At 49.8% G+C, this 9,352-nt stretch overlaps 1 long non-coding RNA gene across 1 annotated transcript; it reads left to right on the top strand.

The window, feature by feature from the left end:
- Positions 1–2,925: 2,925 nt before the first annotated feature.
- On the top strand, positions 2,926–8,923 carry LOC120984417. Its single transcript, XR_005775262.1, has 6 exons — positions 2,926–3,084; positions 5,736–5,962; positions 6,295–6,395; positions 6,702–6,911; positions 8,315–8,449; positions 8,748–8,923. It is a non-coding gene; the product is annotated as an uncharacterized LOC120984417 (long non-coding RNA).
- The last annotated feature ends 429 nt before the right edge of the window (positions 8,924–9,352 follow it).

Genomic DNA, 9,352 nt, shown 5'->3' with positions numbered 1-9,352 from the left:
GTAGTTATATCTGCTCCGTGTGTAGTTATATCTGCCCCCCGTGTGTAGTTATATCTGCCCCCCATGTATAGTTATATCTGCCCCCCGTGTGTAGTTATATCTGCCCCCGTGTGTAGTTATATCTGCCCCCGTGTGTAGTTATATCTGCCCCCGTGTGTAGTTATATCTGCCCCCCGTGTGTAGTTATATCTACCCCCTGTGTGTGTTATATCTGCCCCCTGTGTGTAGTTATATCTGCCCCCTGTGTGTAGTTATATCTGCCTTCTGTGTGTAGTTATATCTGCCCCCTGTGTGTAGTTATATCTGCCCCTGTGTGTAGTTATATCTGCCCCCTGTGTGCAGTTATATCTGCTCCGTGTGTAGTTATATCTGCCCCCTGTGTGTAGTTATATCTGCCCCCCGTGTGTAGTTATATCTGCCCCCCGTGTGTAGTTATATCTGCCCCCTGTGTGTAGTTATATCTGCCCCCCGTGTATAGTTATATCTGCCCCCCATGTGTAGTTATATCTGCCCCCTGTGTGTAGTTATATCTGCCCCCTGTGTGTAGTTATATCTGCCCCCTGTGTGTAGTTATATCTGCCCCCTGTGTGTAGTTATATCTGCCTTCTGTGTGTAGTTATATCTGCCCCCTGTGTGTAGTTATATCTGCCCCCTGTGTGTAGTTATATCTGCCCCCTGTGTGCAGTTATATCTGCTCCGTGTGTAGTTATATCTGCCCCCTGTGTGTAGTTATATCTGCCCCCCGTGTATAGTTATATCTGCCCCCCGTGTGTAGTTATATCTGCCCCCTGTGTGTAGTTATATCTGCCCCCGTGTATAGTTATATCTGCCCCCCGTGTGTAGTTATATCTGCCCCCCCGTGTGTAGTTATATCTGCCCCCTGTGTGTAGTTATATCTGCCCCCTGTGTGTAGTTATATCTGCCCCCTGTGTGTAGTTATATCTGCCCCCTGTGTGTCTTATAAAGGCATCTGTAGCCAACATTTCTCTCCTATAAGGTTTGTCTGGTATAAATGGGGCCTCCATTGTCTTCTGGCAGCTCTAGACTCCGTACATATGATCTGCACGTGTGTAGGGTTTTTGTATTACACGTGACGTTATTGAGTTTGTCAATATTTGAAGTGGCAGAAGGTTTGATACGTCGTAATGTCGCGGCGTCCTTGTGTCCGTTCTACAATCTCAGTACTAGATAAGAATCGTCCGCACAATGTCAACCCTTCCTCCATAGCCATTAGTCTTGATTCTGGTGCCTCCTCCCGCTCCCCTCACTTTAAGTGAACGTCCCTCGCCATCAGTCATCACCTCTCCACCAGCATGACTCAGGTAAGACTGTCCACACGTCCTCTGTATTCCTCTCAGTCCCTCCATCCTCTAATCCCAATGAACGTCATAACTGATTCTCCAAGTCCTGCACTCCATCATCCAGCCTGTTACCCTCCACTCCTGCCCTTCTGTCTGATCTTTAGTCCCGATACAGTTGCTCTACAGTGCAGCTTCTCTCACTCTGAGGTGTGAAGAATTTTATCTACTCTACCTTACCAGTTTATTGGCCTAGTTAGGCATCATCAAACCATTACTCAGATTTCACTAATTATTTATTATTCACACTTCATTCTCATCTCCATCTCATGACTCAGATTTCAGCAATTCATTATCATCCTCTACCAACTCTACTTCCACCCCCACCAATGCCCACCAAATTCAATTTAAAATGTCCACAATAAAATACAGCTTTGTCCCTTTTCCACCATGGCCCTCATCTCCTGATACCTCCTCACATGTAATCTCCACTCCACAACCTGTCCTCTCCATCTCTGACCTAATCTCCTGATACCTCCTCAGATATGTTCTCCAGTCCACAACCTGTCCTCTCCATACATCTCTGACCTAATCTCCTGATACCTTCTCACATATTGTCTCCAGGCCACAACCTGTCCTCTCCATACATCTCTGACCTAATCTCCTGATACCTCCTCACATATAATCTCCACTCCACAACCTGTCCTCTCCATACATCTCTGACCTAATCTCCTGATACCTCCTCAGATATGTTCTCCAGGCCACAACCTCTCCTCTCCATACATCTCTGATCTAATCTCCTGATACCTCCTCACACATACTCTCCAGTCTACAACCTGTCCTCTCCATACATCTGATCTAATCTCCTGATACCTCCTCACACATAATCTCCAGTCTACAACCTGTCCTCTCCATACATCTCTGATCTAATCTCCTGATACCTCCTTACATATAATCTCCAGGCCACAACCTGTCCTCTCTATACACCTCTGATCTAATCTCCTGATACCTCCTCACACATAATCTCCAGTCTACAACCTGTCCTCTCCATACATTTCTGATCTAATCTCCTGATACCTTCTCACATATTGTCTCCAGTCCACAACCTGTCCTCTCTTATACATCTGACCTAATGTCCTGATACCTCCTCACACATAATCTCCAGTCTACAACCTGTCCTCTCCATACATCTCTGACCTAATCTCCTGATACCTCCTCACATGTAATATCCAGTCTACAAACCTGTTCTCTCCATACATCTCTGACCTAATCTCCTGATACCTCCTCACATGTAATATCCAGTCCACAACCTGTCCTCTCCATACATCTCTGACCTAATCTCCTGATACCTCCTCACATGTAATATCCAGCCTACAACCTGTCCTCTCCATACATCTGATCTAATCTCCTCATACCTCCTGACAAATAACTTGAGGTACAGAACACACTACATACTGACACTTGTGGTACAGGACATTGACACACTAAATTGGGGTTCATTGATATTTTTGCTGTCAGATAGACCCCCATATATAGTAAATGGACAGCACGTTCGACGGATGTGCATGGAGACCTTACTCTGTGGCCCTTATATCTTTTAATCTGGCCCATTTGTGTGTTGCAGCCCCTCCTGTTCTGTCTCCTCCCCAAAATTTCCCTTCATTATGAAGATGACGGAGATGTCATACAGGCTCTTGGTGTGGAAAGATTTGAAGATATCTACAGGATGCTCATCCTCGAAGCCCAACCGAGCTGGGGAAGAGTTACAGTGAAGAGGACTTCCAATGTAAGAGAGGGGTAGGAGAGCAAGAGGAGAGTGAGACCGAGGAGAGCAAGAGGAAAGTGAGGGGCAGGAGAGCAAGAGGAAAGTGAGGGGCAGGAGAGCAAGAGGAAAGTGAGGGGCAGGAGAGCACGAGGAAAGTGAGGGGCAGGAGAGCACGAGGAGAGTGAGGGGCAGGAGAGCACGAGGAGAGTGAGGGGCAGGAGAGAACGAGGAGAGTGAGGGGCAGGAGAGCACGAGGAGAGTGAGGGGCAGGAGAGCAAGAGGAAAGTGAGGGGCAGGAGAGCAAGAGGAAAGGGAGGGGCAGGAGAGCAAGAGGAAAGTGAGGGGCAGGAGAACATGAGGAGGGTGAGGGGCAGGAGAGCACGAGGAGGGTGAGGGGCAGGAGAGCACGAGGAGAGTGAGGGGCAGGAGAGAACGAGGAGAGTGAGGGGCAGGAGAGCACGAGGAGAGTGAGGGGCAGGAGAGCAAGAGGAAAGTGAGGGGCAGGAGAGCAAGAGGAAAGTGAGGGGCAGGAGAGCAAGAGGAAAGTGAGGGGCAGGAGAGCACGAGGAAAGTGAGGGGCAGGAGAGCAAGAGGAAAGTGAGGGACAGGAGAGCACGAAGAGAGTGAGGGGCAGGAGAGCAAGAGGAAAGTGAGGGGCAGGAGAACATGAGGAGGGTGAGGGGCAGGAGAGCACGAGGAGAGTGAGGGGCAGGAGAGAACGAGGAGAGTGAGGGGCAGGAGAGCACGAGGAGAGTGAGGGGCAGGAGAGCAAGAGGAAAGTGAGGGGCAGGAGAACATGAGGAGGGTGAGGGGCAGGAGAGCACGAGGAGAGTGAGGGGCAGGAGAGAACGAGGAGAGTGAGGGGCAGGAGAGCACGAGGAGAGTGAGGGGCAGGAGAGCACGAGGAGAGTGAGGGGCAGGGAGGAGGCACGAGGGAGAGTGAGGGGCTTGGAGAGCACGAGGAGAGTGAGGGGGGCAAGAGAGAACGAGAGAGAGAGGGGGAGGAGAGAACGAGGAGAGAGGGGCAGGAGAGAATGAGGAGAAAGAGGGGCAGGAGAGCACAAGGAAAGTGAGGGGCAGGAGAGCAAGAGGAAAGTGAGGGGCAGGAGAGCACGAAGAGAGTGAGGGGCAGGAGAGCACGAGGAGAGTGAGGGGCAGGAGAGCAAGAGGAAAGTGAGGGGCAGGAGAGCAAGAGGAAGGTGAGGGGCAGGAGAACATGAGGAGGGTGAGGGGCAGGAGAGCACGAGGAGAGTGAGGGGCAGGAGAGAACGAGGAGAGTGAGGGGCAGGAGAGAATGAGGAGAGTGAGGGGCAGGAGAGCACGAGGAGGAGTGAGGGGCAGGAGATGAACGAGGAGAGTGGAGGGGCAGGAGAGAACGAGGAGAGTGAGGGGGCAGGAGAGGAACGAGGGAGAGAGGGGCAGGAGAGAACGAGGAGAGTGAGGGGCAGGAGAGCACGAGGAAAGTGAGGGGCAGGAGAGCAAGAGGAAAGTGAGGGGCAGGAGAGCACGAGGAGAGTGAGGGGCAGGAGAGCACGAGGAGAGTGAGGGGCAGGAGAGAACGAGGAGAGTGAGGGGCAGGAGAGAACGAGGAGAGTGAGGGGCAGGAGAGAACGAGGAGAAGTGAGGGGAAGGAGAGAACGAGGAGAGTGAAGGGCAGGAGAGAACGAGGAGAGTGAGGGGTCAGGAGAGCACGAGGAGAGTGAGGGGCAAGAGAGACGAGGAGCGTGAGGGCAGAGAGAACGAGGAGAGGTGAGGGGCAGGAGGGTGAGGGGCAGGAGAGCACGAGGAGAGTGAAGGGCAGGAGAGAACGAGGAGAGTGAGGGGCAGGAGAGAACGAGGAGAGAGGGGCAGGAGAGAATGAAGAGAGTGAGGGGCAGGAGAGAACGAGGAGAGTGAGGGGCAGGAGAGAACGAGGAGAGAGGGGCAGGAGAGAATGAAGAGAGTGAGGGGCAGGAGAGCACGAGGAAAGTGAGGGGCAGGAGAGCAAGAGGAAAGTGAGGGGCAGGAGAGCACGAGGAGAGTGAGGGGCAGGAGAGAACGAGGAGAGTGAGGGGCAGGAGAGAATGAGGAGAGTGAGGGGCAGGAGAGAACGAGGAGAGTGAGGGGCAGGAGAGAACGAGGAGAGTGAGGGGCAGGAGAGAACGAGGAGAGTGAGGGGCAGGAGAGAGCGAGGAGAGTGAGGGGCAGGAGAGAACGAGGAGAGTGAGGGGCAGGAGAGAACGAGGAGAGTGAGGGGCAGGAGAGAACGAGGAGAGTGAGGGGCAGGAGAGAACGAGGAGAGTGAGGGGCAGGAGAGCATGAGGAGAGTGAAGGGCAGGAGAGCACGAGGAGAGTGAGGGGCAGGGGAGAACGAGGAGAGTGAGGGGCAGGAGAGCATGAGGAGAGTGAAGGGCAGGAGAGCATGAGAAAAGTGAGGGGCAGGAGAACATGAGGAGGGTGAGGGGCAGTAGAGCATGAAGGAGTAAGAGGCAGAAGGACATGAAGAGAGTGAGGGGGCAGAAGGATACGAGGAGAGTGAAGGGGGGCAGGGAGAACAGGAGGAGGTTGGTGGGCAGGAGTACATCATATGGACAGTAGAGGTTTATGTTATATATTGCTGTTGGTGAAGTTCTGCTGATTGTCTTCTCATCACATACCTCATGTTTATGTGTATTTTGCTTCTTGTATTTTAGACCACCGTCAGTCCTCACATCACATCCATCATCCTCTGTCTTCCCACCTCCCGTCTGATATCGCAAACCGAGACCCTCGCAAACACAAGAAAAAGAAGAAGAGGAGGAAAAGAACCTCAGTTCCTGGAGATACTCCTGGCACCATTCAAGAACGGGAGGAAGAAGAAGAAGAAGACACTGAGGGAGAGAAAACCCCTGATGAAGAGCCTGACAATGGGGACATGAAGGTGATGAACTAGCGATGTCACTGTAATGTTCTCCTTGTATCTCCACAACCCTCATCTAAGGCCAGACACACCATTCTGTAGAAGTCCTTACAGCCATTGTTAGAACACATGTGTACTCGAACAGGGTAGGCAACAATGCAGACTACAATGTGGACACCATGCAGGCAGGAGTGCGGGCAACAATTTGGGCAACATGCGAGACAACCATGTTGGCATTCTCAGTAACTGTGTGTCTGTCCTTTCACATCTGCATTTTACTCAATCAGGGAGCCAGGTCCAGAGCAGGTAGAGAGGATCTTCTAATATTTCATCTTCTCCTCCCCTTCTTCTAGTTCTTCCCAGTGGAGGACAATGACCCTCAGAAAAGTTCTGGCGTGGTTCTGGCTTCTTCAGTAGATGTTGGTAGTAAAGAGCAGAAATTTGACGCACTGAGGTAAGTGGAAGACAGATATATGTTAAATTTGAGAGATAAAAGATACAGTAGTTAAGTAAAGGCTAGTTGTCAGGGTGGACTGTAAATATCCAGGTCAGTTGACAAAGTTGCAGAGATAGAGTTTAGTTGTCAGGAGTGCACAAGTACAGGGTAGTTGTCAGGACTGCCATGGTAAAGGTTTTTTAAGGCTGCACAGGTGAAGGTTAGTTGTCAGGGTTGCAGAGGTATAGTGGATAAACGTAGTAGTCTCAGATGTTAGCTTTCACCAATCGGCTGTGATGCTCTGTGATCCCTCTATGTTTGCAGACAAGAACAGGGAACCAGCACATCCCCAACTGTAGAGGGGGGAAGCTCTACTCGCCCTAATCATCGCAGCCTCCCCATCGCAGCTATAGCCTTACTGAGCGCCGTAGAATTGCAGCATGACTCACCCTGAAGATGCCCATTACCATCTGGTACCAACTGACGAGACTGAGGCCAAGACCCTTGCATCAGCTGACTTGGACTACATGAAGAGTGAGTGAGAATATCTTTATTACACTAGTAAGGAGACATCTTTATAGTCTACCCTCCCCCCAGCATTTTCCTTAGTCCTGAGTCCTGGCAACTTACCCCCATCTTTATCAAATTTCTTGAGATGTTACTGTGTGTGGAGAACTCTCACCTGTTCCAGATCATTGCTTCCTATAGAGTGGTGACAGTCTAAGAGTCTGGTAGAATCTACTGCCTCTAAAATGTGTTTCAGCTTAAGCCACAGATATACAGAGAACCCGCTAAAAGCCAATGCAAGTAACCAGCGCCAAGGATAACCTGCATTACAGATCAGGAATGTTGGTGGAAGGGTTGGGTCTCAAGTTAGGATGCCCTTAAAAATTGGAAAACATAATCCTGAGTCCTCCAGGTCACACTGGCCTGCTGATCAAAATTATGATCACACTGGTCCAGAGCATCCACATTTACTGGTTCAGATCATTGAAATTCTGGTCCAGGTCATCAACCCGCTGGTCCAGGCCATCTTCATGCTGGACTAGATCATCATCACATTGGTCCAGATTATTGACACTCTGGTCTAAATCACTGACACACTGGTCCAGGTCATCTTCATGCTGGTCCAGGTCATCATCACTTTTTTCCATTTCATCAACACATGGGTCCATTTTGTCGACTTGAAGGGCTATTTCATCGATATTCCCGCTGGTCAGGATTATTGCCACATTGTTCCAGATCATTGACAGGCTGGTCCACATCATCTTCATGCTGGTCCAGATCATTAACATGCTAGTCCATGTGATCTTGACGCTGATCCAGATCATAGAAATGCTGTTACAAATCATTGACACACTGATCCAAGTAATCATGATGGTAGTGTAAGTCTTCTTCATGCTGATACATTTCATTGACACACTGGTCCAGATCATCAAGATGATGATTTTGATCATGAAAACCTATGCTGGTCCATGTAATCATTACCATGGTCCAGGTCATCAACATGCTGGCCCATAGTTGTGTCCTATTACAACCAACCGAGGACAACTGAAGAGTCAGTGCTCATGAGAGGGTTGTACAAGTTGTGGGACAGTTCACTACTATCAGCATTTTGTTTATTTTATTTATAACATAAAAACCACATCCAAAGCATGGAAAGAGGTGTTTGTATCATGGCCAGTTCTGGGCCAGTTTGCTGCTATAGTGACAAAGATTTGTTAATGATGAATCTATAGATTCTACCAGAAATTATCAGGTGAATGTTTATGCACTAAAGCTCTATTAAAGGTTCAGACCATAACAGACCATAAATGAAGCAGAACTTTCACACATGGATTATCTGATACAATTCTTTCAATGTGCAATATAGATCAGGAGATATGTAACTACCAGGGTTGATCAGTAGTTTATACCATATGTTGATCCATTTTTAGGTCATCGTTTTGAGGACCTTCCAGCTGTACGTAGACATCTAGTTCGAAAGAGGCAAAGGTCAAGTGGTTCACATTAACAAAGATCATAAAGAGAGACACCCACATCGGAAGAGTGTAACCCTGCAACCACATGAGGTGAGGATGAGACTAGTGGACTATTAAGTCTTGACCATAGCTATGTGACACTAAGGCCTCCTGCAGACTGAGTAGTGGAGGCTAGCATTATATTGTCCCTTAGTAGCAGCGTTTCTAGGGCAGGATACCCTCGTAATACTTTTTATGATGGAACACGCCATGATTTTCCTTCACAGAGGTACAGTATGGGACCTACAGCAAGCTGGGTGATATGGATTTTGGATATGGCCATCTGTATGAAGCCTCCAGGTTAGAGGGCGTGTTTGGATAATACGCCATCTCACTTCTACATCCCCAGGTATTTGTAGAGCTGAATGAGTTAGTTATGGACAAGCACCAGGAACTGCAGTGGAAAGAGACCGCTCGCTGGATAAAGTTTGAGGAGGACGTTGAAGAGGAGACAGACCAATGGGAAAGCCACATGTGGCTTCTCTGAGTTTCCGCAGCCTCCTGGAGCTCCGACGAACGTTGTCACATGGTAAGTAGAAGTTACATATTCCGAGTCACAGGCCTTATAGAATATTGGGGCTAGCAAGTAGTGTTTGGATCCGTACCAAACTTTGGAGTTCGGGTACGTGAGCGTTATCGTAAGATCCGCGAGAAGAAGTGAACGCAGGTAGAAGCGCTGCTGATGGCATTCACACCTGACAGCAGGGTCACAGTGGAAGCACGAGGCGGAGGCGGTGGAGGAAGTCGCTGGGGCACCGCCAGCACCTCAGAAGGCAGGGTAACCATGACCGAACAACCAGCACCACCAGCTGATATGGAACGTCTTAGCAGGAGGCAGCATTTCACCAACATGGTGGAGCAGTATGTGTGCACATGCCTACACGTACTGAATGACGGGTCTGCCCCCTTCAACTTCTGGGTCTCCACATTGGGCACATGGCCTGAGCTTGCCCT

The sequence above is a fragment of the Bufo bufo genome, unplaced genomic scaffold (assembly GCF_905171765.1).
Source record: "Bufo bufo unplaced genomic scaffold, aBufBuf1.1, whole genome shotgun sequence".
Lineage (NCBI taxonomy): Eukaryota > Metazoa > Chordata > Amphibia > Anura > Bufonidae > Bufo > Bufo bufo.
The sequence above is the reverse complement of the archived record's forward strand: the minus strand, read 5'-3'. Positions and strand labels throughout refer to the sequence as shown.